This window comes from Muntiacus reevesi, chromosome 10 (genome assembly GCF_963930625.1).
Source record: "Muntiacus reevesi chromosome 10, mMunRee1.1, whole genome shotgun sequence".
Taxonomy (NCBI): domain Eukaryota; kingdom Metazoa; phylum Chordata; class Mammalia; order Artiodactyla; family Cervidae; genus Muntiacus; species Muntiacus reevesi.
The window spans coordinates 77,946,843-77,974,315 of NC_089258.1; the positions used below are offsets into that span (position 1 = coordinate 77,946,843).

The 27,473-nt window shown below is 45.2% G+C and overlaps 1 protein-coding gene across 3 annotated transcripts in view; it reads right to left on the minus strand.

The window, feature by feature from the left end:
* Positions 1-27,473, minus strand: part of SLC20A2 (solute carrier family 20 member 2) — a 108,927-nt gene that overhangs the window by 68,598 nt on the left and 12,856 nt on the right. The window contains exon 1 of one of the 3 annotated variants that reach the window (XM_065946344.1): positions 7,779-8,146. The exons of the other annotated variants lie outside the window; for them this stretch is intronic. The gene's annotated coding sequence lies outside the window, so the exon portion shown is untranslated. Of the gene's footprint in view, positions 1-7,778; positions 8,147-27,473 lie in introns of those variants that run through there. 3 annotated transcript variants of the gene reach the window in all.

Genomic DNA, 27,473 nt, shown 5'->3' on the forward strand with positions numbered 1-27,473 from the left:
CAGGACTCTGAGAAAGACTCCTGATGAGAAACAAAGGCTCTGAACCAAAGATTAGGCCACAGTGTGATTCATCTGGTTTCCCAAGGCACTTTTGCTTTAAGTTTAAGGTTATCAGTCTTGTTAAAAGTGGATTCAACTCAATCTCAACCCAGACCTCTGTCCCCAAGTGAAGCTGGGGATGGATCCATTCATTCTGGTCAAGGCTTAGTGTTTGAACAGACTTCAAAGGGAGACCTTTGCCACAGCCATCAAAAGGATTTATTCTTTCGTGTCACCACACAAAGCGGGTAGAAAGGGAGGCCTCCTGTTACGACTCAAGAATTTCTTGTCAAGTACCACCAGTACCAAAACAATTCCCCCAAATACCCTTCCGATTAAGACCATAAAGACACACCGGGAACATCTGGCAGAAGCACACTAGCAACAGATGCTATCACCTTGGTTAACGCTGCCGAGATGCATGCAGAGGCCACACAGATAAGTGCTGCCTAAACATGACCCAAAGCCCACAGCCATGGTTCCACCCTCCGCTATTCTGGGCCTAAGTGGATAATCTTCACGCTAGGTGTACTAAGTTCATGACTTCTAAAAATATGTTTTATTTGCCAGGTCCCTGCCTTCCCTCTCCACATAACGCCTAACCTGGCCAAATTGAGATTCACGGGAGAGTTCAGAGACCCTCTGGAGCACCGAGGCCTCACGGCAGACCCTCGCCGGACGCCTTTCGCCTCCGCCTGGAACATGTGTGCGCAGTGGGGCCTGACTCTCTGCGACCCCACGGACCGCAGCCCGCCCGGCTCCGCTGTCCATGGGACGCCCCAGGCAAGAATACTGGAGTGGGTTGCCATTTCCTTCTCCAGGAGATCTTCCCGACCCAGGGATGGAACCCACGTCTCCTTGCATTGGTAAGCAGGTTCTTTACCACTAGCGCCACCTGGGAAGCCCAACATGCATGCATATAAATGTAATTTTGGTACATACAGAAACTGCTGCTGCTGCTAAGTCGCTTCAGTCGTGTCCGACTCTGTGCGACCCCATAGACGGCAGCCCACCAGGCTCCCCCGTCCCTGGGATTCTCCAGGCAAGAACACTGGAGTGGGGTGCCATTGCCTTCTCTGACATACAGAAAAGGAGAAAGTAAAACAAGGAACAAAGCTCCTAGACCACTCCTGCAAAATGACCACTGTTTCTGTGTACACTTGGGTGTACTCGCTTTATCCACAGGGGGAGGTATTAATTACGTAAGCCACTGAGAGTCCACTGATGAATCAAATAAAAAAGTCAAAATAAAAATGAACTACAACAGTTCTGTTTTGAAAAGAAAGGTTTTCATTATTTCACAAGTAATATATGCTCACTGAAGAAAAAAGCCTAAAATACAGGTAACCAGAAAGTCAGGGGGAAACATGAGCTCATTCCTACAGCTAACTGATGTTATATTTGGGGCACGGCGTTCTTTTTTATGTGCATATAAATGCCTTCCTTTTTTTAAAAAAGGAATTAAAGCTATGAATACCCATTTAAAAATATCTTCCATTCAAGAAATGAGCTGATACGTATGTTTTTTTGTAACCTGCTAGTTTTACTCCATATACATCCAACACCATCATTTCAAACAGCTGCAGCGTGCTGCATTATGGGGCAGGACCATAAATTATTTGGCTTCCCTGGTGGTTCAGATGGTAAAGAATCTGCCTATGATGTGGGAGACCCGGGTTTGATTCCTGGTTCAGAAAGATCCCTTGGGGAAGGGAATGGCAACCCACTCCAGTATTCTTGTCTGGAGAATCCCGTGGACAGAGGAGCCTGGGGGGCTACGGTCCAAGTACCTTATTAGGTTGTTTCTGGGGATCTTTGATTGAATTATTAGGTCAGTGATTCTTTCTAATAACAAACTAAGGAGTTTTTCTTTTCTCTCCTTTCAAAGTAGTTACATTTTTTTGACTCAGCAACTGCCATGAGATAAAGCTAATCCCAAATGACCTAACCATTCTCACTTTTAATGACACATCTGTGGGCTAGATATGACTGACTTTAGAAACAAAATTATTGTTGCCAGGATGAAATACCCAAAGAAAGACCATTCCGTCACTTATCTTTGTATAGAGATGAAAATAGCTTTTGTCTGCTATCCTGAAGAACCAAATCAACTAGCCACTGGGCATTTCCTCTCCTGGATAAATAGTTACTGAGAGTTCAGGAGTTTAAAAAACAGTATGTTCAATTCAGGGGCTGATCTAGGGTGTTCAAAGTCGGCCGTCTCTGCTTCTGCATTGCTGAGATAAACCTGTGTTCCCGGGGTGAAACCAGAACATGGACCAGGCCTCACATACTGTATGTGTGACACAGACGTAGGACGGGATGGTGCACACGCCCTCACGTCTGAGAAGTCAGCTTGCTCCAACGTAACGAGGTCTGAGGACTCGGTGACACCTCGCACAAGGCACCTGCCCCCTCCACCCTCTGCCTCCCGGGACAGGGCACACTGGAGTCCGTGCCACACTGCCCTCGCCTGAAGGAATGCTGAATCCTCTGCAAATGTGTAACAGAGAACAAACGCTGAGGATGCCCCCGATCCAGTTCTCAGGGCCGAGCTCCGAGGGCCTCCGGGCCGGGCCCAGGCCGGACACGGCCTCTCTGGGAACAGCAGCAGACTCCCGCTGTGACACTTTCTAGGCAGCACTGTCAGAACACGTCCTCAGGGAACCCTTCCTTCACTCAGATCGCAGAGAGCGCTGACTGTCCCAAACGCCATACAGGGTGTAACGGACAGAGGGACCACACTCTCCGGAGTTTCTGCTTTCCACCCCAGACCACTCCTTCCAGCAAATCACACACAAAGAATGTACAAAAGGGCAAAGACCACGAAATTAAGATGCATCTGTATTACGTGCAAGATGGAGGGTGGGGAGGGACGCTTAGGAGGGAGCATCTGGACTGGGGAGGCCTGAATGGCGAGCTGCCCGACTCCAGGTCATTCATCACATGGATGGCGGCAGGGCACCTGTGGCCTTGGACGCTATGATGGAATGATTCACTGTTTATCTGCGTGAAGCGCCTACTATGTGCCTGGCTGGCTGTTTGCTGCAGATGTAAAACGACAGGGTAAACGGGCCCCCCTGCCCTGGCTCCGGGGAGACCCACTAACACAATACATCGAGGTGCCCCTGTCTCCAGTCTCCAGGAGCCAGATGGAGTCCCCGTGCAGGCATGGGGGTCAGTGTTCCCGCAGCGCAAGGGACACAGATGGGGGAGTGGGGTAGGGTCACACGTCCTCCCGGCCTCTGAAAGGGGAACGAGTCCCCCCTTACGTGGGGACTGTCACAGCAGCCTGTGACATGGAGGGGCCACGGGCTAACACCAAGGGGCCCCCATTTTCACCGCTGCTCAAACTTGCCCACCGGTGGCTGCTGAAAAGCCCCGAGGAGAGGAGACAGTCTGTTTAATGACGCACGGTACAGGGCAGAGACCGCGACACCTGACCACACAGCATGACTGCATCGGCCTCTCGTTCGCGCCTCCTCTGACATGGGCAGTGTCCTAACGACTGAACTCACAAAAGTAATTGCAAAACCCTCCTGGTTAATTATTAGTCTTCTCGAAGTGAAAGGAAATGCAGAGAGGAAGGAGGCTGGCAGGGACTCCGACGGGTCGTTTAACTCCTGACTTCAGACGGAATACTGAAAACCCTGCAAAGACCCAGGTTTCGACGGCTTCAGGAAAACAGCTTCCCTCTTCCCGTACCCCAATCCCTCATTTTATAACACTCTTCTCTCTCTGCACCTTCACCAGGGGCCCTCCAACTTCATCCGGCTTACCTGGGGAGTGAGTTAAAACACAGACTGCGAGGCCCTTCCCACCCCCATAGTTTCTGAATCAACAGGTCTTGGGTGGAGCCTGAGAATGTACATTTTTCACTAGCTCCCAGGTGGGGCTAAAGCTGGCTGCACCACGAGAACCACGGTTCTACCCTAACCGTCACTGGTCCAAACCCTTACATTCTCAAGAGAACTGGACACCAGTTGGCCTCTGTCCCCTGGCCCTGGAATACAGATGCCGGAATAACTATTCAAGAGCCCCCCTGGTCATTTTTTACCCCCTCCTGGCTAAATAATAGAAGTTCCTAACATATTTTATAGGCATCGTTTTTCAACCCTTTAATCATTTCTGAGGTTCTCTGTCTAGCTCTCTCTGAAGCCCTTTTAGCTGTGGGGCTGTGAACTAGGCCTGGAGCCTTAGTCAGAGATGAGATGAGGTTGAACACAAGGGGAAAATGATTCATACCACATCATCCTGGGTATTAATCTCTAGCACCCGCGCCTGCCTTATGAGTGCCCTCTGATTCACACCATTCTGACTCCTTTATGGGCTGCAGTAACGCCGGGCTGACCTTCGGAAACGCCTTTCTTCCAAGAAGCTCAAAGCCCTTCTCTAACTAATATAACAGTTGACCCAACATCCCCAACTGGGTGAAGTAATCTGTTCAACTGTGTATCTGTTTAAGAAGGAGAGAAAGTCTGGAACCCAAATGTCAGATTTCTACCCTAATATCCCTGTATGGAGAAAGATGCTTCTTACATTTATAATACATTTGAACATGTAGGTGGCTCATACATAGGCTAGATGGTGCCCTGGATGTTTCTGGCGGTAATAATGGAGCTAGCAGGGGCTTCCAGGTGGCTCAGAGGAAAAGAATCCACCTGCCAATGCAGGAAACGCAGGAGATGCAGGTTCGATCCCTGGGTTGGGAAGATCCCCTGGAGGAGAAAACGACAACCCACTCCAGAAGCCTGAAAAATCCCATGGACAGAGGAGCCTGGCAGGCTACAGTCTATGGGGTTGCAAAGAGTTGGACACGACTGAGCGTGCGCACGGTATCAAGCTCCCTCCCCTACAGATGAATAATAGGTGCTTTCCAGGTGCAGGTGAAACTCCTGACCCCCCTCCCTGTGTGGGACTCATCCCAGGGACCCTGGGCCGTGCACCAGGCCCTGGGGGCCTCTCACCTCCATCGCTTCCCCAGCTGCAGGGAGAGACAGGGGCGCAGGGCCCGGTGGCACTGCTGGCTGCCCGACCCCTACGAGGCCGGAGCCCAGATGGACAGAGAGCAGCCCATGGGCCCCCCGCCCCCGCCTCACGCGTTCTCCTTTTCTTCCTCTCTTCCTGGTTCTGCCAGTTCACTCAGTGTTAAGTCGGGCCCGCACTCCGCATCCCGCCTAACATGAGCACGTGGGCTCCTGGAGTATAGGAACTATGCCTTCTTTGTGCATTGTATGGCTCTGGGGGTGCTTCATACATGCTAAATAACAACAGCCTCTCAGCACGTCCAGGAGCTCTTGGCATTCCTGCTGGGGCCCAGATCCTATTACCATACCCTTGTGCCCAAGACCCGCAGCGAGGAAGACACCCTCTGCTCTCGGCTCCTTTCATGCCAGATGAAACAGTGGAAAATTCAGTGGATTAAGCCCTGTTCCTGCAAGGTTTCCTTCTGAAAGGAACATTCTAGAAGTGTGATCACTGAGCACCTGCATTAGGCTCCCAACCAAAGGGCAACCTGTTAGATCATTTCAGTTCCCTTCTGGCCACGCCAACAGAGGATAAAGGGGACCCAGAGAGAAGGTGCCTCTCCGCATTCCCGAAAACCCCTCAAAGCTTTCGAGCAGAAGGCTCTTCTCTAGGAATGAAATCCCAGGAAAAGCAATCTCCTGTGATCAGGAGCTGTCAGAGCCTGCGGGGCCAGGACTATTTTAAGAGGGGGAGGCTGAGGACAGGAGGGCAGGCGGCCAGGGAGAGCAGCTTAAGCAGGGCTGGAGGACACACGTGCAGAGTCAAGCACAGGGGGGTGGTGGGCAGCGCAGGCGTGTCTGACACACGGCGACACACGGTCGGAGCCACGGGCTCCGGGCCCCTTCCCCAGGCCACAGAGCTGCCCGAGTTTCTCAGCATCTGGACATCCTGCTGAGGACTGCGAGTTGAGCTCACTGCAACTGGTCACGGCCAAGGTCACAGTCAAGGTCACAAGCAGTCCGGAGGCTCTTCCCAGGAGGGCACTGAGACCCCCGTCCCTTCCCGGGAGACTCCTTCCTTTCCCCAGGCACTGGTGAGCCGCGGGAGGAGGGTCCCTGCTCCAGCAAACCCTCCCGACATTCCCACACCAACACTGACATCACCTCCTCTCCTGGATCACTCTCTCACGGCACATAAATCACGAAAACAAACACTCGGAAAGTGTTTACGAGCATTTTAGCAACTCCTCCTAAAAGAACATATGCTTCCTCGTAGTAAAAACACCTTGGGAAACATCCTTCTGTTAAATTTTTTTAAATGACAAATCTTACATGGCTTTTTTTTTTTTTTTTTTTTTTTGCAGGACTGAACTATAGTTGAGTGGCTGAATAATAGCTTGAGGAGGATCTAACACCCAATCACAGTATACCTCTAAAAACACTCCACTGAGATTTTGATGGTACTTCATTAACAGTTAAAAGAAAGAATAAGAACAGTTACTTTCTTTGGATAAAAGTATATATTCCAAAGGAAATCCTGGAACGAAGTCCCTTCAACTGCTGAAGATGACATTACAGACTTTTCTGTTATAATCACAATGAATCTAGATGGCAAGTTTCTCTTCTGCTCAATAAAAGACTTCAGCTTTTTAAAAAAAGTTTCCTTCCAAAAATAGACCAAGAACTCAGTTCCATTTTCCCGTCTTACATTCTTTTCCTACTAAATGTACCCTGAAACATTTCCTTTCATTGTTGGCACCTTGGGTTGTTGGGATTTAAAATCGGACAATACAGAGTAACAAAGAAGTCTTTAAATAAAGCTTTCCAAATGGAAAAAGGCATCTGAGGGTATGCCTTCCTCTGGGACCAGAGGATGGAACCCTGATGCCTGGGAGCATTAGAACTGTTTCATTAAAATCCACATTCCCAGAGCAGGGGAGGGAATATACATGTTAATTGATAAAGGAATTCCTGCCAGGCTCTGTGTTAATACGCAAGTTGTTTGGCATAAAGTCAGCGTCTTGTGAATTAAAACACACTTTGAACCAAGCCAGGTGATTCATACGTAATTAAAATGACTCTACATTAAAATCTTTAGTTTTCCTCAGTCCAAACTTAAGTTGGCAATGACTTGTTAAGAGCAGTTGAGATTAGGGAATTTCCTGACCTTTGGTTAATTCTGATCCCTAACTGAATCTTCTAGAGGATAATTTCAATTACTTTTCCAAAGGCTTTCTCTTAAATTTATTTTATTTTTTAAGGGCTTCTCTTTAGACATGGGTCTATTTTTAGGCACCAAATTTTCCTTTAACAAAAACTATCGACACATTTCACAAAATTACATTTGACACTCCCATTACATCTGTACGTAAACCTGTAGCTCACAGTAGGTATAACAGGAGTCCAATTTCAACAATTTCCCCCTCTAAGAGTTAGGTCACCACTGAAAACAAAGCTCAATGACACACCATTCCATTAGTCAAATATTTTAAGCGATAAAGTATGCAACAATGCGCAGATTGCTTTTGCAAAGATAAAAATAGTAAGAATCAAATACTTTCTCTTGGGAAAATCAAGTGAGGCAGGTTTCCTGCAGTGAAATACGTTTAAGGAAAAACCTCTGGCTACCATTCTTAGAAGCCCCTAAAGCACTCAGCCCAGAGTTCTCCGTTTTCCCGAGATTAAAAAAAAAATGACAATGGATAGCAACATGAGGGAGAACCTAGGGCGAAAAGAACAAGGAGAAATCTGAAAGATTCAGCCGGTACTTACAAGAACTTTCAAAGGAAATGGGGACTGCAATCCTTCAGAGACCGCTCTCCGGATCGCCAACACGGTCTGAGTCTAAAATAGGCTTCTCTCACACTGGCCGAGAAGTCACATTTCAGCTTACTAACTTCTACCCGGGTAAACAGTTTTACAACTCATAGAACAAACCCCTGGCTAAAATTAACCGCACCGGCGCAGCCCGCAGAACTCGCTGATCTGCATCAGACGCGCCGGGATTTATTCACTGGGACAACATCGGTGTCCTCTTAATGGGAGCTCCGGCCAAGGGGCGTGCCCTGCGAACAATACAGAGCATCGTGATTATGCTAATTACTGAGTGCGGTCCCCGGGTGCCATCTCCTTCCCGGCCGCTTTCACAAGTGCCGGCCGCGGGGAGGGCGAGCTCTTTTTCAGCACAGGCACTCTGGATTTTTCAGCTCTTTCAGATCAGACAAAACTTTGGCAACAAGGTGGCAGTGCTGTGTGCTCTTCACAAGGGGAAAAAAAAAGAAGTCAAGGGACATTCAGTCAGATTATTTACACAGCACGATCAGACCTGGTCCTCTTGCTTGGTCTGCTTAAGCTGTGTTTGACTCTTTTGTGACCCCCGTGGGCTGCATGCAGCCCGCCAGGCTCCTCTGTCCATGGGATTCTCCAGGCAAGAATACTGGAGTGGGTTGCCATTTCCTTCTCCAGGGGATCTTCCCCCATCCAGAGATGGAACCTGCATCTCCTGCATTAGCAGGCGGATTCTTTACCATTGAGCCACCAGGGAAGCCCAGATCTGATACTATATGAAACTGAGCAGGCACCAAAGACACATACCAATATGTCTATCAACAAAGGACCTTAAATGAAAGCTCTTTTTCTCGCTACATAATTTCCTTTATTTGCTCTCTGGCTTTGTCTTCTGCACCTCCCAAGGAGTTGCTATGAGGATGCAAGTTTACTAATAGACTACAACTGAGAATAAACATCGCAAATATTCACAAAAGGCATGATCCTTAGCAAGAAGCATTTTGAAGAGCATTTAATTGCCTGGCTGGCTAGAACTGGTCAACTGTCCTTTGACAGTTGGTGACAGACCATCTATAAATCCTGTTGAAGCTCAGGCTGACAGTCAAAGACCCCATGTACACAGCTGATATTCAGAAGAAAATTAGAGGTGACACGGAACTTTCTTTGAAAAATACAAACTGCCTTAGTACAACCTGGGTCAAGGACACCAAACTGCTTAATATCTACTCAAGATGGTTCACACTAGTTTGTTGTGGATATTTTAGTTCTTATAATATATGTTGCTCTTATTGGGTACTTCATGAGAGATATCAAGGCATGAATGTCAATCAAATCTCTGAACATCTCTGGGAGATGTCATTCTTCCATTTTGTTTTTTAAACATTTGGGCAAACAAGGAAATTCAACGGCTTGTTCCACGCTTTTTGCTAAATCAACATGGGATTATTCCAGCCCGCCTCCTAACCACTCCATGGCATGTCTTCCATATTAACTATTTAGCTATAATCCTGCAAATCTTGTCGGAGCTGTTTGTTTTTCTAATTTTAAAATGTCATATGTCATTTTAGATTTCAGGAGATTTATCCTGCTCAGCTCCCCAAACCCCAGGTCAACTGCGGTACAGGCGTGTGACGTGGAACCAGAAGACTTGACTCTGTCCTAACAGCTCCGGCACGCGTGACACGCCACTCAAGGCGGCGGACAGCTTGGTGTTCGCTGGCATGAGCACAATTCCCCTCCTGGCTGTTTACAAAAGCTGTGGGCTGCCAGTCTGGGCGTTTCCACCCCCAGAGCTCAGCTTTAGGCAGCGGCGGCCAGGAGCTGCTCACCCCTCATGAGATGGTAGGTAGCTGTCTGTGCTCATCAACCACCCCAGCCCGAGTCCCTGCAGTGGGCACCCCACCCCGAGCCCAGAGGAAAGAAGCTGGTACTTATCAAAGATGACTGACCTTGGATGAATATGATCAGTTCTCTGTGATCCACAGCGAACATACTCTGGAATTCTCAACACCAAAGGAGGACATTGTGAGGCTATTTTCGATACAGTGATCCTTGACTTACTACATCACAGTGCAGTCAAAGAGTTTCTAAGCCAAACAGTACTTCTTCCCTCAACAAACAAAAAAGCCAATATACCATAAGCACCTATGCATCGAATCTGGCATCAGAGAGAAACAAGGGAGTGGATCCCACGTCCCTGACGCTGAAGGCAGGGGACGATAGGCAGTGCTCCAGTTCTTCACATGTCAAATATGCTGAGTGTGAACACTGCTTCCTTCAACAGTGGCCACACCTGTCCCAAGATCCAAGAACTGCAACATTCCAAAGTAAATAGTCTATCTTCCAGTGTCCATGAGTCACCCTGCTGTTTCCCTTTCATTAGCGAGAAGAATGTAGGAGTCAACCGTATTCTGTCCTGGGCATACCTATGACGGGAGAGAAAAATCTCTGTGCATCATTTAAAAGCAAGGGAAAGCCTTCCTGTTCAAGGTCACACACTGTGGGGCGGACGGGAGGGAGGCAGAGCTGTGCCAGTGAGGGGAGGTGATCTGTGGGTCTCCAGTCCAGCAGATCCAAGAAATCAAAACAAAAACTCACATTAGTGAACTGACCTGGATAAGGACCCTCTGGAGCAGCTACTTCTATAATTCAAAAATTTCCAGTCACATTAAAAAAGTAAAAATAAACAGGTGAAATTAACTTTAGTAATATTTTTTTATTGAACTCCATATATCCAAGATACTGTCATTTCAACAAGTCATAAAGATAGCACACCTGAAACTAACACACAACATTGTAAATCAATTATGAAGTGAAGTGAAGTCGCTCAGTCATGTTCGACTCTCTGCGACCCCATGGGCTGTAGCCCACCAGGCTCCTTGGTCCACCGGATTTTCCAGGCATGAATACTGGGGTGGATTGCCATTTCCTTCTCCAGGGGATCTTCCCGACCCAGGGATTGAACCCAGGTCTCCCAGATTGTAGGCAGACGCCTTACCGTCTGAGCTACCTGGGAAGCCCACACTCCAATATAAAACATAAAAAAGAAAACAGGTCATGACTATACAAACTGCCAATGAGAGGGTGGGAGAAAGGAAAGCGGAGGAACTCAGACAAACTGAGATGGGAGGAAAAGGACTCAGGAGAGAGAGAAAGGGCTAAAAAGAGGACAGATGGATGACATGGAGGCGAGGTGAAAAGCAGGACAGAGTCTGTCCCTGGGCACGGAGTCCAGGCACAGAATCGTGTAGTAAACCCTGGAACCTTCCCACCCTGGGACCTAGTGTTGAGGACACAGAAGAGAGAAAAGACAAGGCCTCCGCGTCATCCAGGAGCGCACGTCTGAGTGAGACGGACAGACCGCCGCCCCCCACCCGGCACACACGCGGTTCTTGTGAACCTGAAGACGCAGCTACGTGCTGCATCCTAGGGGGCACGGTTTCATCTTTAAATGACGGCTATTTCTCACAAATGTAAATTAATTTTTTTATTCAAGTATAGTTGATTTACAATGTGTGTTCGCTTCAGGTGTTCAGCAATGTGATTCAGTTATAACATATTCTTTTTCAGATTCTCTTCCCACATAGGCTATTAGAAGATATTGGGCATAGTTCTCTGTGCTAATATATAGTAGGTCTCTCTTATCTATTTTGTATATATATGTATATATTTATATGGTATGTACACGCTACTCCCAAAGTCCTGATTTATCCCTCTCCCCTAAAATTTTAAATATATGTCTTAGGCTGTCTCGGGATTCTGCATTTTATTTTGAAATCTCCAAGAGTCACAGATAGACTAATTATTCTAACATACTTTTAAAAAGGACATCTGGAACCAGCAGGAAAGTTTCCTCTCTGAGGTATTCATCATCTTCAAGTTAAACCTGGTGATTTAGTCCAACCACTGAAGGGACCGGGTGGGAAAGAAGCAGAAAAGGGGAAAATTCACATTTCATGGTCACCAGTTTTTCAGAGGATGGCATGAAGGGTACTCAATGGCTTCGTGCTAAAAAAAAAACAAAAACCAAAAACCCCAAAACCCTCACCAGTCCACTGGGGAGAAAGTCAGAAAGATCTGAGTTCAAAAGCGTGTGGGTCACCCACACGCTTGACCTTGGGCACCACTCTGACCTTGGGCAATTCAGCTGACCTGTGTGAGTCCACCTCCCCACCCGCCCCGTAAAACAGGCGCGGCGATGCGACATCAAGGGCCCTAAAGACTTCAGTCACCAGGCACCCGCCAGGCACGCGCTCCCAGTAAATTGGCGCCTTTAGGCCCAACAGCCCCCGCCTGGGACGTTACGAGGGAGGGTGAGAGGCGTCCTGCTTTGATAGTTCAAAGCTTCAAAGAATAAAAGGTTGAAAGGGGCTCCAGATAATCACGACGCACTGCAGGGAAGCCAGGGCCCGTAAACTCGGCTCTGAAGACCGTGGCCTGGGCAGCCGGCTCAGGTCTCCTCCACTCCAGCAGCATGTGCTGGGAGCCGAGGGCTGGCTCAGAGCCGAGGGACACTGACCGACCGTTCACATGAGTTCCGTGTCGGGGCGATGGGGCGGCATCAGCTCCCACTACCCTGGACCCACGCCCCAGGGGAGCCCCTGCCCACACTGACTCTGGGCTTGGTCTGCGGGGCAACAGCAAACGTAACCCAGAGGCCTGAGTGCGGGCCTGGGGTGGGGGAGCCGGCCCCGCTCCAGCTGCACTTCAGGGCAGCGAGGCCACCACTGGACGCCCGCCTAGCCTTCTGAGGGTAAGACCACGTGGGGCACAGACTTGCCATCTGCACTGAAGCCCCATCCCAGCCAGCCCGACGATGGCCCCACTGGCTCAGAGGCGACCCTAGGCCAGGCGGCCCTAGCCAGGCTGCCCGCTGACTTCAGACACCAACTGGCTAGCTCCATCCAAGCAGAAGAGTCACCAGGTGACCCACGGAACCGTGAGACTTCAGGCTTCCTTTTCCCAGCTGCTAGAATTAGGAGGCCTGTTACACAGCAAAAGCTCACAGACAGACAATCTTCAAACGGTCTCTAACAGTCCATCCCTTTAATTTCAAATGAAACCCTCTCAGACTAATCTGTGTCTATCTTACTCTTAAAAATGCACAATTCTCTTTAAAAAAAAAAAACCCACAATTCTGATTACTACAATTACTTTGTCATATCCACCAGCACGTTAACCAAACTAACATGAAACAGTGATAGTCTGCATGTGAAACTGCTAAAATGGTTAAGTTTAAGCTTTATTTGTTTCGTTCTATAATTAGAAACAAATATTAGATTGGTTAAAAAGATTGTTCAGGTTTTTCTGTATCCTTTTATAGGGAAACCCGAGCAAGCTTTTTGGCCAAACTAATCTATGTGGCCTTCAATGCTACAACTCTCTACTAAAGGAATGATTTCTCGGGCTTCCCTGGTGACTCTGTGGTAAAAAAAAAAAAAAAAAAAAAAAAAAAATCTACCTGCCAATGTAGGAGACCCGGGTTCGATCCTTGGTCTGGGAAGATCCCAAATGCCGAGCTGCAGCTAAGTCCTCACACCACAACTGCTGAGCCTGCCGATGCCCCAGAGTGTGGGAGCCACAACTCCTGAAGCTCACACTCAGCAACAATGAGAAGGCCACGCATCGCAACTAGAGAAAGCCCGTGTGCAGCCACGAAGACCCAGTGCAGCCAAAAACAAATAAATAAATAAATTTTTTAAAGAAGATGACTCTCTATCCTGGCCTTCAGACTGATTACATGGGTATAGTTCACGGCTGTTCAGTTCAGTTCAGTCGCTCAGTCCTGTCCAACTCGTTGCGACCCCATGGACTGCAGCAAGCCACGTTCATGGCTGTTCAGTCCGTCTTAATACTTCAGAAATGGATAAGAGTACCATTTACACACACGTGACCAGAGAAAACTGATTCAAAGAATAAACCACTTTTTCTTCTGCACTTCTGTAAGCTAAAAATATATATACACATAGCAGCCAGTTCTTCAAGACAGTTCTTTCTTAAGACTGTTATAATTTATAACAATTATATCAGGACTATAAAAATAAAGGCAGCATTATTACTGCTGCTGCTTGAATACTTATTTTAGACAGTTGATCTTTTTAATTATCTTAGGAGTCCATGGGGAAAATTTATCCTCACCATGCATTCTTAAGAGTCATCCATTTAACAGACACTTGCTAAACAACTGCTTCCTGCCATTCTGAAACTCCCAAGCATTAACAAGATTTGAACAAACGGCAGGATGCCCAAGATTGTAGCAGAACATGGTGTTAATGACAGTGCTGCCTTCAAGAGGCTTATAATCTGATAGAAGACATGACAGCATATATATATACTTTCTACCATATAAGAGGGTAATCAGTAAGCATCCCAAAGGGTAAAAATCCATTCCAACAGGAATGTTCTGGTGGGGTTAGTCAAGAAAGGCATCTTGGAGAAAATAACATGTGAATGTGCCTGCTGATAAGCTTTCAACATTGAAATAAGTGGAAAGAACATTATACAGAACCAACGACGTGCAAAGTCAGAGAAAAAGGAACGCTGTGATGCGTGTCTGTGCCATGTATGTCTGGGAAATGGATTTCAGCTCTGTCCCTCAGCAGCTGTTTAGACCACTGATAAAGGTGGTTCCTTCCTCCAAATCAACGCTGCAAAGTGTCCAAGGAGAGTATGGAGTCCAGAGCAAGACTGCCCAGGCTTCTTCCAGTTTCTAGTTGTTGACTCTGGGCAATTAATTCTCTCTGTGCCTCAGTTTCATCATCTTTAAAATACGTGTAACAACATACAAACTCCATAGGGTGACTATGAAGATTAGATGGGCTTATATTTGTTAAGAATGCAGAACAGTGCCTGTTGCTTAATATATAAGTGAAGCCACTGAGTCATGTCTGACTCTTTGTGACCCCACAGACTGTAGCCTACCAGGCTCCTCCGTCCATGGGATTTTCCAGGCAAGGGTACTGGAGTGGGTGGCCATTTCCTTCTCCAAACATTCTGTTAAATAAACAAACTCACACGTTTGTGCATACATAGCAAGATAGGTAGACAGATGTGCATGAATATAGAAATATAGATATAGCTGTATCCTCAAGGACAGAACCTGGTATGTACTAGATGCTAGATTCGTATATATATAAATATATTTTTTCCTTTGAAGTTCACAGACACTGCACTAGAACACAGGGTCATATATGCCCTAATATTAGCCTCCACTCAGTTAAAAGATTAGAGACTGGCCTTCCCCTTTCTCTTCAGGCAACAACTCTGCCTGGGAGACGCCAGGCATACTAAACTGCTAGATAGACTTAGCATGGCTGTCAGATTCAAACAAAGCTGCACTAATGTCTCATGTAATAAAAACACTTTCAATGGAAAAACAAGCATAGGCTTATTAAGTACAATCTGAACCTCTATAAGTTATTAGCATTCAAGCTAATGCAAAACAAGAAACCTTAAATATACTGCACTCTAAGGTTTCAGGGGGGAAACAAAAGCCCTGAAAAACAAGATTTTACGTGACTCACAAGGTGGGTTAACAAAATCCTAATTCCAGTCTAATTTGGCTTCAAGTAGTTATATATCCAAACTGAAAAATTTTTAACTAAAGTTTTATTACATGAATCTACTAAATATGAAGCTGAATTTCCCATTTTTAAGATGAAAATACTAAAGATAGTTGACAGATTATACTCAAAGTACTTGAAAATATTCTGCTACATTGAAATAAGTAAGCATTTCCTGCTATCTTATACTATTTGCTTAGAGACCTCTTTTTCACAGATAACGTATAGGTAAAAACTTCACCTACCACAAATCAAACTGCACTGGTGAAGAGAATTTGAATGAATAAGTTATCTTGAGCTCCTTAATGATAAATGCACCTTCTCAGTTTACTCCATCCAATTATAGCAAAACTGTTAAGAATTGGGCAACAAGCTACTAACTTCCAAAATCTTTTGGTACATTATCAGTTAATATTCATTTCTATTTCAATCCACAAGCAAATAAATCTGTTTCAGAAACATCTACAACTTTTTTTAGAGTAAGGGTTACCCTACTTTCTAACTTGAAATCTAACACTTTCTGAGGAAAAGAGGGTTGCAAGCAAGTTCCTTAGTAAGAGTTACCCTTCTGGGTTCATTTGAATCCCAACTTTACTACCTGCTGACTGACCACCACAGGCAAATTAGCAGACTGCTGGAAAAATGAGTTAATGCACATATCACACTCAGAACGGTACTTGGCAGATTCTTAAAAATACATATTTTACCTACATAAAATAATAAGGAAGGGGAAATTGTGTTTGAACCACCTGTACATAGAAGAGAATCTATCCTACTTTGGGACTCCTAAGTTTTTAGAGGAAATTTGCAGGGTAAAGCTAAAAGGACCCTCATTAATAGCAGTCCAAATCCACAATGTTTTACTAATAATAATTTCAAGTAAGTTCTCAGGGTTCCTATATTCTATTCTCAAGCCGCCAAGCCGCTAAAATGCCCAAGTGTGTGGGGAAACACAACGCTTGGTACCAGTTTACCAAGAGAGTTGGGAAATCAAGAATTTACTTTCTAATTTTTAATATTTTTGTTGTAAACGGATGCAGTCCGTTCCCAGCCAGACATACTGAGAAGTGGTCACTTTGGCAATAAGTGGTTCAAAATCAACCTCAAATTACAGCAGCTGAAATATTTGTAAGAGATTCTAACTTCACTTGGCTACAAGAATCCAGCAGGTACCTGGCTTCTATAGGGGGAGCAGAGGCTATCTCTTGAGATAGATGTACGTGATTCTGTCTCAAGCACTGTATATTTCATTTTAACAAATGCTCCCATGAAGGCTCATTTTTCAAAATATCAGCAATAAGCAAAGAAGGACTAACAACTCAGCTCTCAGAACTGTAACAGCCCAGTAATTAGAATAATCCAAGAGGCTGTTCTCTGGTACACAGAGACCAGCTTCTTTACAGAGAGACCCTGGTTCACACAAGGAAGGGAGGACGAGCAGGACTGGGGTATCTGTGGTTATTGCAGACTGTGAAACAGGAGACAATTACCCATTTTAGACCTTAATGCTCACATTGTAAGACTTGGTCTGTTCTTTTTCTTGACATTCTATTCCTGTCTCTCCAATTGCCAGGAGAGGGAACATCACCCAATTCTTTGAGTCAGATCTGTTTTTTAAAATAACCTCCTAAAAAATAACTAAAAATTAATCTTTTCAGTTTCACTACTTAAGATCTTTTCATGTAAATGACACCGAACGGAGGAGTTCCTGATAAATCCAGATTCTTTAAGGCTTAACATGGGGAACACAGCCAATATTTTATAATAAGTATAAAGGGAACAAAGCCTTTAAAAGTTATGAATCACTATGCTGTAGACCTGTTACTTAAAAAACATTGTACAACTATACTTTAATTTTAAAAAGTAAAAAATAAACCCTCTTTTTAAATAAGATGATGGATGCATAAAAGAGAAGCATATTAATAAATTCCAGCCAACACTTCGATTTTGAATAAGAAAATCCTTGTTCTCATTATGCAACTCTAAGATACGATACAGGATTACAGGATAATAAACAGCCAGTTAGACAAAGAGTATGCTAGTTGTTCATACACGGCATATCAGAAATACATGCAAATCATGACATCAGACTAGTACTTACTGTTCTTTGTGTAAGTGTTAAACAAGCCATCTCTTCTCCTAAGAGTGGAGTGGTGGGCCAGTGTTCAGTAAAATAATTCGGATAAAACCTCAAACATCCCCCAGCACAATATCCAAAATAGTCTCTCTGAGATTATTTACCAAAAGTAATCTCTTGCAAAATTTAACTAATTCTGGCCACTGAAGAAAAGGGGAAATCAATCAAATTTAAGTTATGATTCTTTAGAATGTGTTGGACAATTCTGAGACACACTGAGAAGAAAAGTATTAAAGACAGCCAAGCGAAGGCAGCAGTTAAAACACAGAGGCCAGAGGTGAGATCAGAATTAGAAGCGTGTAATGTCTGGAGGACTGTCCGTATAAGGATATCTTTAAATCAGTAACTAAGTCGGGACCATCCACTGGGCAAAACAAACAGCTGCCATCATCGAAGCGGCTGACTCCCATCTCTCATTCAGAAATCTCTGGACCATCTCAGGAGACAAATATGACGTGACTTTGCGCTCAACAGCGTTTGGGGCTATTCTCAAAGCTGGTCTCGACTTTCCCAGTCCCACGCGAGAATCACATATACATGGATCTTTTTTACAAAAGTACGAAAATGCAATAGTACAGGGGACTTCCCTGGCCTTCCCCTGAGTCAGACTTCGCCTTCCACGAGCGGGATGCAGGTTTGATCCCTGGTCTGGGAACTGGGATGCCACATGCTTCCCAGCCAAAAAAAAGAGAAAAAACCCGAAAGCATAAAATAGAGGCAGTGTTGTAGTAAATTCAAAGCAATATTAGAGGATAAAACTTCTGCCAAGCCTTCCTCACCTCATCTGCTAGGCTATATTTACTTATACTCCCTAACCCCATAAATTTCCTGATCCCCAGAGTGGGCTGCTGTTTTCCTGTTTCATTTACTTATTTGTCAGACTCTCAGGGAGCTTCTTAAGCTGGTGCCAAGCCCAAGAAGGATGAAATAAATAAGGATCTTACCTTCTAGGAGTTCAGTGCGGTATGGCAGGCAGACACAGAGATAACTAATACAGCATAAGGCCTATGTAACTAACAGGAGTTTGCTCAAGGAGGCTTGCGGCTGTCTCTGGCATCGAGAGGAGGGTCTGTGATGGAAGGACCAGGCAGAGAAACAGCTGAGCGATCAGGACAGGCAAAAGCTCAGAGTCTGTTCTAAGAACAGCAAGAACTATGTGCCGGGGGTGTGAGTGACAGGATGTGAATGGGGGAAGAGGCAGAAGATTAGGCTGGAAAAGGCAATGACTGAGGTCCCTGCGGGCAATGCGAACCCTGATCAGCGCACCGACCCGCCACCCTGAGGCTCTCAACTCCGGCTACACATCAAAATCTCCTGGGAAACTTTAAGACAGAATTGATGTCTGGTATTTACTAGTATCAATTAATTGGTCGAGGATGGGGACTGGGTGTTGGTGTTTTTAAAAGTCTTCTCATGTGATCCTAGCATGTGGTTGGGATAAGAACAGTCACTACAGGCAACAGGGAGTCAACACAACCAAACAAGCAGGATGAGGATGCAAGAACAATAAAAAAAAAAAAGGAAAAAGTGAACTGAGCAGCAGAGTGCAGAGCAGACCAGAGAGACTTTCCTGGTGGTCCACTGGTTAAGACGCCACACTTCAAGCACAGAGGGCGTGGGTTCAATTCCTGGTCAGGGAACTAGATCCCACACGCCATGGGGTGAGTCCAAAAAGTAAAAATGAAAATATAAATAAATAACATTCTAAAATTAAAAAATAAAAGAGTAGGTCAGAGGCACAGAGACCAGGGTAGGAATGTTCATTTACAAGTTCCTGGATACGGACAAAGAGAGGAGAGTCTACGCCAGTAGTTAGTACTAACCTTTTCTGGGTCACCGACCTACGTGAAAGTGAGTGATAAAAGTTAAAAGCCTTAAAAAAAAAGAAAAGCTAAAAGCCTTTTCCTAAGAAAAAATGCACATATGTCAAAAAATGTACAAATAATTTCGAGGGGTTATGAACCTCTTTTGAGTAGTGGATTCAAGTGAGGAAATCCTGACCCTAAAAGCAGTGACTAGAAAGAGGAGAGACACTTGAGGTAGAATCAACAGCACTGAGGACTCCCAGGTGAAGGGAAGCAGAGGGATTCGGGCTGCCGCCACCATTTCCAGCTTGAGAGTTGTAAGTGATCAACCTACTTAAACGTCAGGAACGCCACTAAGCGCTAATGTGTATTCATCTCAGTGAGTCTTCCCAGTCCTAGAAGATGAACTGCCATCTTATTCATCACTGAAGAAATCGAGATCGAGAGGCATTAAGGAGCCTGTCCAAGGCCGGGCAGCGTGAGGCGGTGGAGCGGGGATTCAATCCCAGATAGGAAGACTCCAGAGCCCCCAGCATGCCTGGTGAGGGGTCTCCATTCATTAAAAAAGGGGAGACAGGAGGACGGGGCAGAAGTAGGTTCAGTAGGGGAGGAGGAAGGGGCGGGGGAGGGAACACAAACACCACCTTTAGGTATGCCGTGTTCAAGACGGTACAAGACATAGCGATGACATTATCTGCTGAATCAGGGGGGGAAAAAGAAAAAAGAAAGGGGCTCAAGGAGGGGATGGTGGAAGACACAGCCGTAGAATGCTTAGGGCGTTTCCTAAACTCGTGCAGAGTTCCAGAAGGAGGGGACAGTGGAAGACAGCCGTGAAATGTTTAGGGCGTTCCCTAAACTCGGTTGGAGTTCCAGCACGGGCTAAGTGCCTCTCTGCAGGGTAAGTGCTATCCCTCCCTGTCTCTACAAATGAGTGAACAAGACTCGGGAGAGCAGGGCTGCCGAGCCAGCCAGCGGCACAGCCCACCCCCTAACTACCATCTCTGGCACCAGAAAGAGGAGTGGAAACCATGGTCCTAAGTGGTAGCAGCTCTCACCCTCTTCTAAAACCACTAGTGTGAGATACAGGTTTCTTTTTTTTCTTCCAATACTTTATATTAAAAAAAAAACCTGACAATATTTATTTCCACCATCAAAAGGATTCTGATATTATTTCAATTATTTGAGCGACAAAAAGAGATACCTGCGTCTCAACCAGGTGAAGTATCAGAGCTACACTTTCGCAGGGCAGTGTGCAGACTCAGGTGCAGGCCTGTGTAGACAACAGACATGACACAAATTCCGTGCAGAGCTATTATCATCTGAGTCAGGATTCAGAACAATTAGCCCAATGGAGATAAGTGTCCTGTGTTCCCGGAGGCCACAACGAAGCCAGGAAGTGGTGAAATTTCCTTTTTTACTCTTTTTGTAGCATGAAAAGAATGTGGCTTTTCTCCTCTCTAAAGAAACAAAAATAAACTCTTAAACCACACACTACAAGTCTAGACTAGTTACTTCAGGTTTAACAGTGGAATAATTTATGCACTGCACGTTTCAGATAAAAACCTGTTACAGTTCAACATTCCGCCACCTTTAAAAAATACCTATACTGGCAGTCATGTAGCCTTTGAGTTAAAAGCATCAAAAAAGTACTTTAAAAGAGCCTGCAACATTATCCTAGAATTTTCTCCTGTTCTAGAATTCAGGTACCCAAGAGAAGAAATATGATGATCCAGTGAAAAGGGTACTGAAGTCCTAGAGCACAACCTCCCCCTCACAGGAGGATTCCCTCCAAAGCCCCGGTCCTGGTCGCCCATCACTAGGCTTGAAGTCATGACTTTGCAGGGCCCCACCCCGTCACCGGAGACCTCTCACTAGGTGTTTGTGCTGCGTGCCGTGCTTAAGTCGCTCAGTCGTGTCTGACTCTTTGAAACCCCATGGGCTGTAGCCCACCAGGCTCCTCTGTCCATGGGATTCTCCAGGCAAGAATACGGGAGTGGGTTGCCATGCCCTCCTCCAGGGGAATCTTCCTGATCCAGGCATTGAACCCAAGTCTCCCGCATTCCAGGTGGATTCTTAACCGGCTGAGTCACCAGGGAAGCCCTCACTAGAGCTCAGATGGAGTCAAAATCCTTTGCCTTGTAATTTCCATTCATCAAATATTTACTGAGCACCTGAGATCCACAGCACAAGCTCTGCAAACCCCCCTCCGGTCCTGCCGGTCCTTGATCTGCGCTGCTCTCTCACACCCTCTCCCCCTGCTCCAATAACAAACTCCTCCCCCGGGGGATCCTCAGTGACTCCACTTCTCAGCCCATCACTCGTCTCCCTGCTCTGCTGGTGTCTCACCGAAGCGTCGGTCACAGGCGTCAACACAGCCCCCAGGTGTGGTCCAACGCCTGTTTTTAGCAGCTGCATCACAGGGAGGCTTGCAGAAGCCTGTGGTCAAATAAACCCTAGCTGATCTTCTTGGGTGCAGGTGAGCCAATTCTCGACTCCTGCAGATGCTTCCTCTTGGTGATTTTATTTAGAACGCTGCCACAAGCTATCCAGATGATTCTGATTCGAGAGTCTGCTCTGTATGGCATTAGTCATCTCTCCTAGGTGGATGTCATCTGGAAAGTTAGATAAACTTCTCTCAATCCAGTCTTTACAGAAAGAGGACACTGTGATTTAAATGTGCTATCAACGGGAACTTAAAAGTTTCCTGTGGTCCCAAAGATCCCTTTATAGAACCTCAAGGCTCAGAACTACCATCTGATTTTATCCATTTTCAGCCTTTCTTGAGGCAACAGCTCTGCTGAAAATCTGATGAAAGCCATCACAGGATTTGTTGTTCAGCCACTCAGTTGGGTCCAACTCTTTGTGACCCCATGGACTGCAGCACGCCAGGCTTCCCTGTCCTTTGCTATCTCCCGGAGCTTGCGCAAACTCATGTCCATCTAGTCAGTGAAGCCATCAAACCATCTTGTCCTCTGTTGTCCCCTTCTCCTCCTGTCTTAAATCTTTCCCAGCATGTCGCCTCTTCACATCAAGAGACCAAAGTATTGGAGTTTCAGCTTCAGCATCAGTCCTTTCAGTGAATATTCAGGGTTGCTTTCCTTTAGGATTGACTGGTTTGATCTTGCAGTCCAAGGGACTCTCAAGAGTCTTCTCCAGCACCACAGTTCGAAAGCATCAGTTCTTCAGGGCTCAGCCTTCTTTATGGTCCAACTCTCACATCCGTACTCGACTACTGGAAAAGCCACAGCTTTGACTAGACAGACCATTGTCGGCAAAGCGATGTCCCATGTACACAGTTTTGCAATCAAGATCAGATGGTTCCAGGACCTCCATGAAGCCCATCCATTGGCCTGTTGAGGTAAACTTAGAAATTCTAGAAGCTATGAAAAATATCTATGGTCATTAGGATCCATTCAGATCCATTTCTAAAATAAATGATTCTCTATCTAATGCCCAACAACACCCTGAAGAAGCCAATTAATTGGAACTCAACGGACCTTAACTCACTAATTCTACCAGAGAAGATAGAAACTAAGAAATCTGAGGAAAACCAAGCCACAGGTTATAAGAATACTTTAGATACAAAAGTTATGCATACAAAGATACGTGTTGCAACACTGTTTATAGTGGAAAAAAGGAGGGGCCATCTTGAATATCCATCCTCAGGGAAATGACTGAATAAATTATATATGTTGAAACTGTTATTCATTTTTTGAAAACGAGAGTTAGATCTGATCTATTGATCTGGAGAAATAGCCATGATCTGTTATGGAGGAAGAGAAAGCTTTAGAATAATGTATTGAGTATGATCCTATTTGAAAAGCAAAAAAAAAAAAAAAAAAAAAAAAACCCCTAACAAATCTTATTGTCATTAAACATACTGTTTTGAATATAGGAAAAGGTGTAGAATTCACATCCGTGAACACGGTGGGGAGGAATGAATGTTGTTGTTCATCCTTGTGTACGTTCACGTGTTACAAGCAAATACTGATTTTGCAAAGCAATACATTTTAAAAAGAAAAGAAACTAAATAAAGTTGACAACAGATCTATAAACAGACTCAGCTCTCTCACCCCAACACTTCAGGCAGGTTTTCTGATGTCCCCAAAAGGTTCCCACCCACAAGATGCCTTGGACCAAATCTAACTTCCTTTTGACTTTTCAGTGATTCTGAGTTTTTCACTGTTGGGTACTTGATTCACTGTCACAGGCATTCTTCTGTTATACTTATGAAAGCTGTGTTTTGTAGATTAAATGTGTCCACAGTCCACAGGTGTGATTTTTTTCCCCCCTTAGGAAAATATCCATCTCGGCAGAGCCATAAATAAAAGGACTGCAGAATCCGTGAATCCAATATGTGGGAGATGCATGCATGAAGCACAAACACTAGCCCATTCTAAAGCGAAGACACAAGAGCAGAGACACTGTTGCCTGCTGGTTCAGGGGTTCTCAACCTTGGCTAAACATCAGAATTACCTGGAAGCGTTCTTTAAAAATACCAGTGCCTGGGCGGCACTTTCAACGATTCTAATTTAAGTGGCCTGTTCGTAGGTACTTGTTTCATTCTTAAAGCTAATGAGATAATTTGAACAGAGTTAAGAATCACTGCTTTCTACATTTCACTCTTTCCTTTCTTCCATTTTTTTTTTTTTTTTTACAAAGAACATTTTACCGGTTAATTAAAGGCTAGAAGATAGTCATATGTGGGAAAGCCAAAACTGATCAAATCAGTTGATCCTGTCTACTGTCTATAAATTCATATCATCCTTATGTGGACTTCTGATGGCCAAATTATTAGGTTGGTGCAAATGTATTAATAAAGTTGTTCAAATCCATGGCTATCATCAATAGAAGCCCTTCACATGTCAAAAGAGTATGTGTAGCTTCACCTGAATAATGACTCATCATTTATTATAAACTTTGGAGGCAATGATTTTATGAAACATTTTAGGACCCCCAAACATGATGTTGGAAAGCAAAAAGCATTAGCACTGACCTATCGATTATCTGAAATGTTGCCAGATAGTCAATGATGGACTTGCTGATTTTTTGTGCTAATCTAGAGGTATTTTTAAAAATTAATCTCTACCACATCACAGAATATTGAAAACCAGAAAAACCATTATATGAAATACCTGTCCCACTCAAATTTAGTATCTGAGAACAATAATATACCCAAGAAAACATGCTAATAAAATATGAAAGGGGATTCATTAGCCAAATGAAATATTTATTTAGTACCCACTACATTACAGTACAAAGAAGACAAGATTCTATACTTTGGACGCATGCCACAATTCAAGCAGATAGTTTAAAACAAAAGACAATGACAACGTATGTTACTTTAATTGCCTTTATATGTAAGTGTGGATGGTATTAGCATGTATTTTCAAAGAAGCTTTCAACAGCCCATCCAAAAAGTTCTGATCAAGGAACTGCATTCCTAGGCATTTGTGAAATGAAAACTCGGGTCCACACAAAACACCTGCACGTGGCTCCTCATAACAGCTTTATTTGTAACAGCAATGAACAGCAAACCACCCAAATGCGCTTCCAAAGGACAAATGGTTCAACTGTGATGCACCCATACCACGACCAGTACTAGGCAGTAAAACGGAACTACTGATATACACAACAGCAAGAAGGCATCGCAGGGGCATCATGGGTTTAAAAAGCTAGTCTCAAAAGGTCACGTGCTGCACAATTCCATTTATATAATATTCTCAAAATGACAGAATTATAAAGCTGGAAAACAGACTAGAGGTTACCCAGGGTTGGTGGGCAGAGCGAGGGTTATGACAGAGTAGCAAGCAGAAAGCCTTGCATCAAAGCCTTGATGCATCAGTTCCATGTCCTGATTGTGGTGGTGGGTGGGTTACGTGAATGTACACGTGATGGATCTGATGGAGATGGGTGGATGGATGGATCTGATGGGATCTGTGGTGGTGGGTTACGTGAATGTACACGTGATGGATCTGATGGAGAAGGGATAGGCTACCCACCCAGTATTCTTGGACTTCCCTGCTGGCTCAGCTGGTAAAGAATCTGCCCGCAATGCGGGAGACCTGAGTTCAATCCCTGGGTTGGGAAGACCTCCTGGAGAAGGGAAAGGCTACCCACTCCAGTATTCGGCCTGGAGAATTCCATGGACTATACAGTCCATGGGGTCACAAAGAGTCAGAATGACTGAGTGGCTTTCACAGTAGGGGACTTCCCAGGTGGCTCATTGGTCAAGAATCTGCCTGCAATGCAGGAGGTGCAAGAGAAGCAAGTTCGATCCCTTGGTTGGGAAGACCTCCTGGAGAAGGGAAAGGCTACCCACTCCAGTATTCTGGCCTGGAGAATTCCATGGGCTGTATAGTCCATGGGGTTGCAAACAGTCGGACATGACTGAGTGAATTTCAGTTTCACACGTGATGGAACTACACAGAACTACATACACACAAATGCGTGTGTGTAAAACTGGAGACAACAGAGTAAGCTCTGTGGGTTGTACCAGGGTACAGAACTACACAGACACAAATGCACACCTGTAAAACTGGAGACATCCAAGTAAGCTCTGTGGGTTGCACCAAGGTCCGTCTTCTGTCTTTGCTCTTATACTAGCTGACTTTGTGGGAAACTGGGTGACGGACACACAGGACCTCTCTGTATTTTTAAACTTTCCGTGAATCCGTAACCATTTCAAGACAAAAAGTTTAAAATGAGTTTGAAGGAAACATAAAACTACTTATGATAAACCATTTTTCTTAATCTAATGGAATGCAGGTGGCTCAGATGGTAAAGAAGAATCTGCCTGCAGTGCAGGAGACCCATGGTTGATCCCTGGTTCAGGAAGATCCCCTGGAGAAGGGGATGGCTACCCAATCCAGTATTCTTGCCTGGAGAATCCGAAGGAAAGAGGAGCCTGGCGGGCTGCAGTCCCGCCAGTGTCTGTAAGACCTGGGGTCACAAAGAGTTGGTCACAATTGAGCAACTAACAGTTTTACGTTCATGGACAAGTAAAGGGAGGTATGCCAGATAGCTGGAGGGGAAAAGATGGCGGGAATACTTACAGAGCATATCTGCAATATCGCACACCAGGCATTACAGCGGATCTTGTTCAGTCAACACTCGGTCCAGTGAGGTGGCTGCCGCTGAAGAGCCGCACTTCCAGATGAGGAAACAGAAAGAGAAGGTAAGAAATGCAACCAAGGGCACGCAGCTGGCACAGAGCAATGATATCAAAGTTAAGAAAAGACCATCTCAAAGCAAAGAGGATTTTAAGGAGAAAAGAAGAGCCATTTCTGCATCAAGAAGGGTTTAAAAGGTAGTTTAAAATAGGTAGAGTAGGTGAAATGCTACAGATGTAAATCTTAAAAAGGCCCACATTCACAGCACACTGGGTTGAAAGTGTGTCTTCTGAGAATTAAAAACCCACGATACACATTAGCCCTGGATAACTGGATGCACTTGACCAGAGAAGAATGTGAAACTGTGGTTATTTCTTATTTACCTTTAAACTTCTGCTTAGAAATGAGAAGGGTGACACCCCTTTAAAAGGTGCTTGATGAATGAAAATAGGAGATAAAAGTGAGCCAAAATTCAGAAATACCACAGAGGAAAACAAAGCTGATTATAACAAAGCCTATTCACGAAAGAAAAGGGAAAGTCTGCAATCTTGTCAAAAGACAGGCAAGATGGTCTGAATGAGGTTAGCAGAAGACAGGAATCTGCGTAGGATGACCACAAGGATGAGCAAGGTGAGTATTTGTCTGCAATAAAACAGTTTTAAAGATAGTAATGCAGTTAGGCTTGGCTTCAGTCTGGCTTAGAAAAAGCAAGAGGAAACTTTCTCCCCTTCATCACTCCATCCATAAATTCAATGCAAATAATACAGTGGTGGGGGTGGGGGGAGTGGATGGAAATTTTAAACAAGATTGGTCACAAGCTGACAGATAAGGCCGGGGCGACAGAGACGTGGAGATTAATTCTCAAAGCAGCTTTCAGGACCTCTGGTGCCACCTGCACCACCAGCCCTGATCCCATGAAAAAAAAAAGCAAAAAGGGAGGCAACAACAGCGATAAACACACCACTGTTTTCGTAGGTCTGGTGAAAACGCTCACTCCCCAGAAAGCTGCTTAAGAGAGCCTTAGGAGGAAGTCAGGGACACTGAAAACATAACACTGGCAGGCC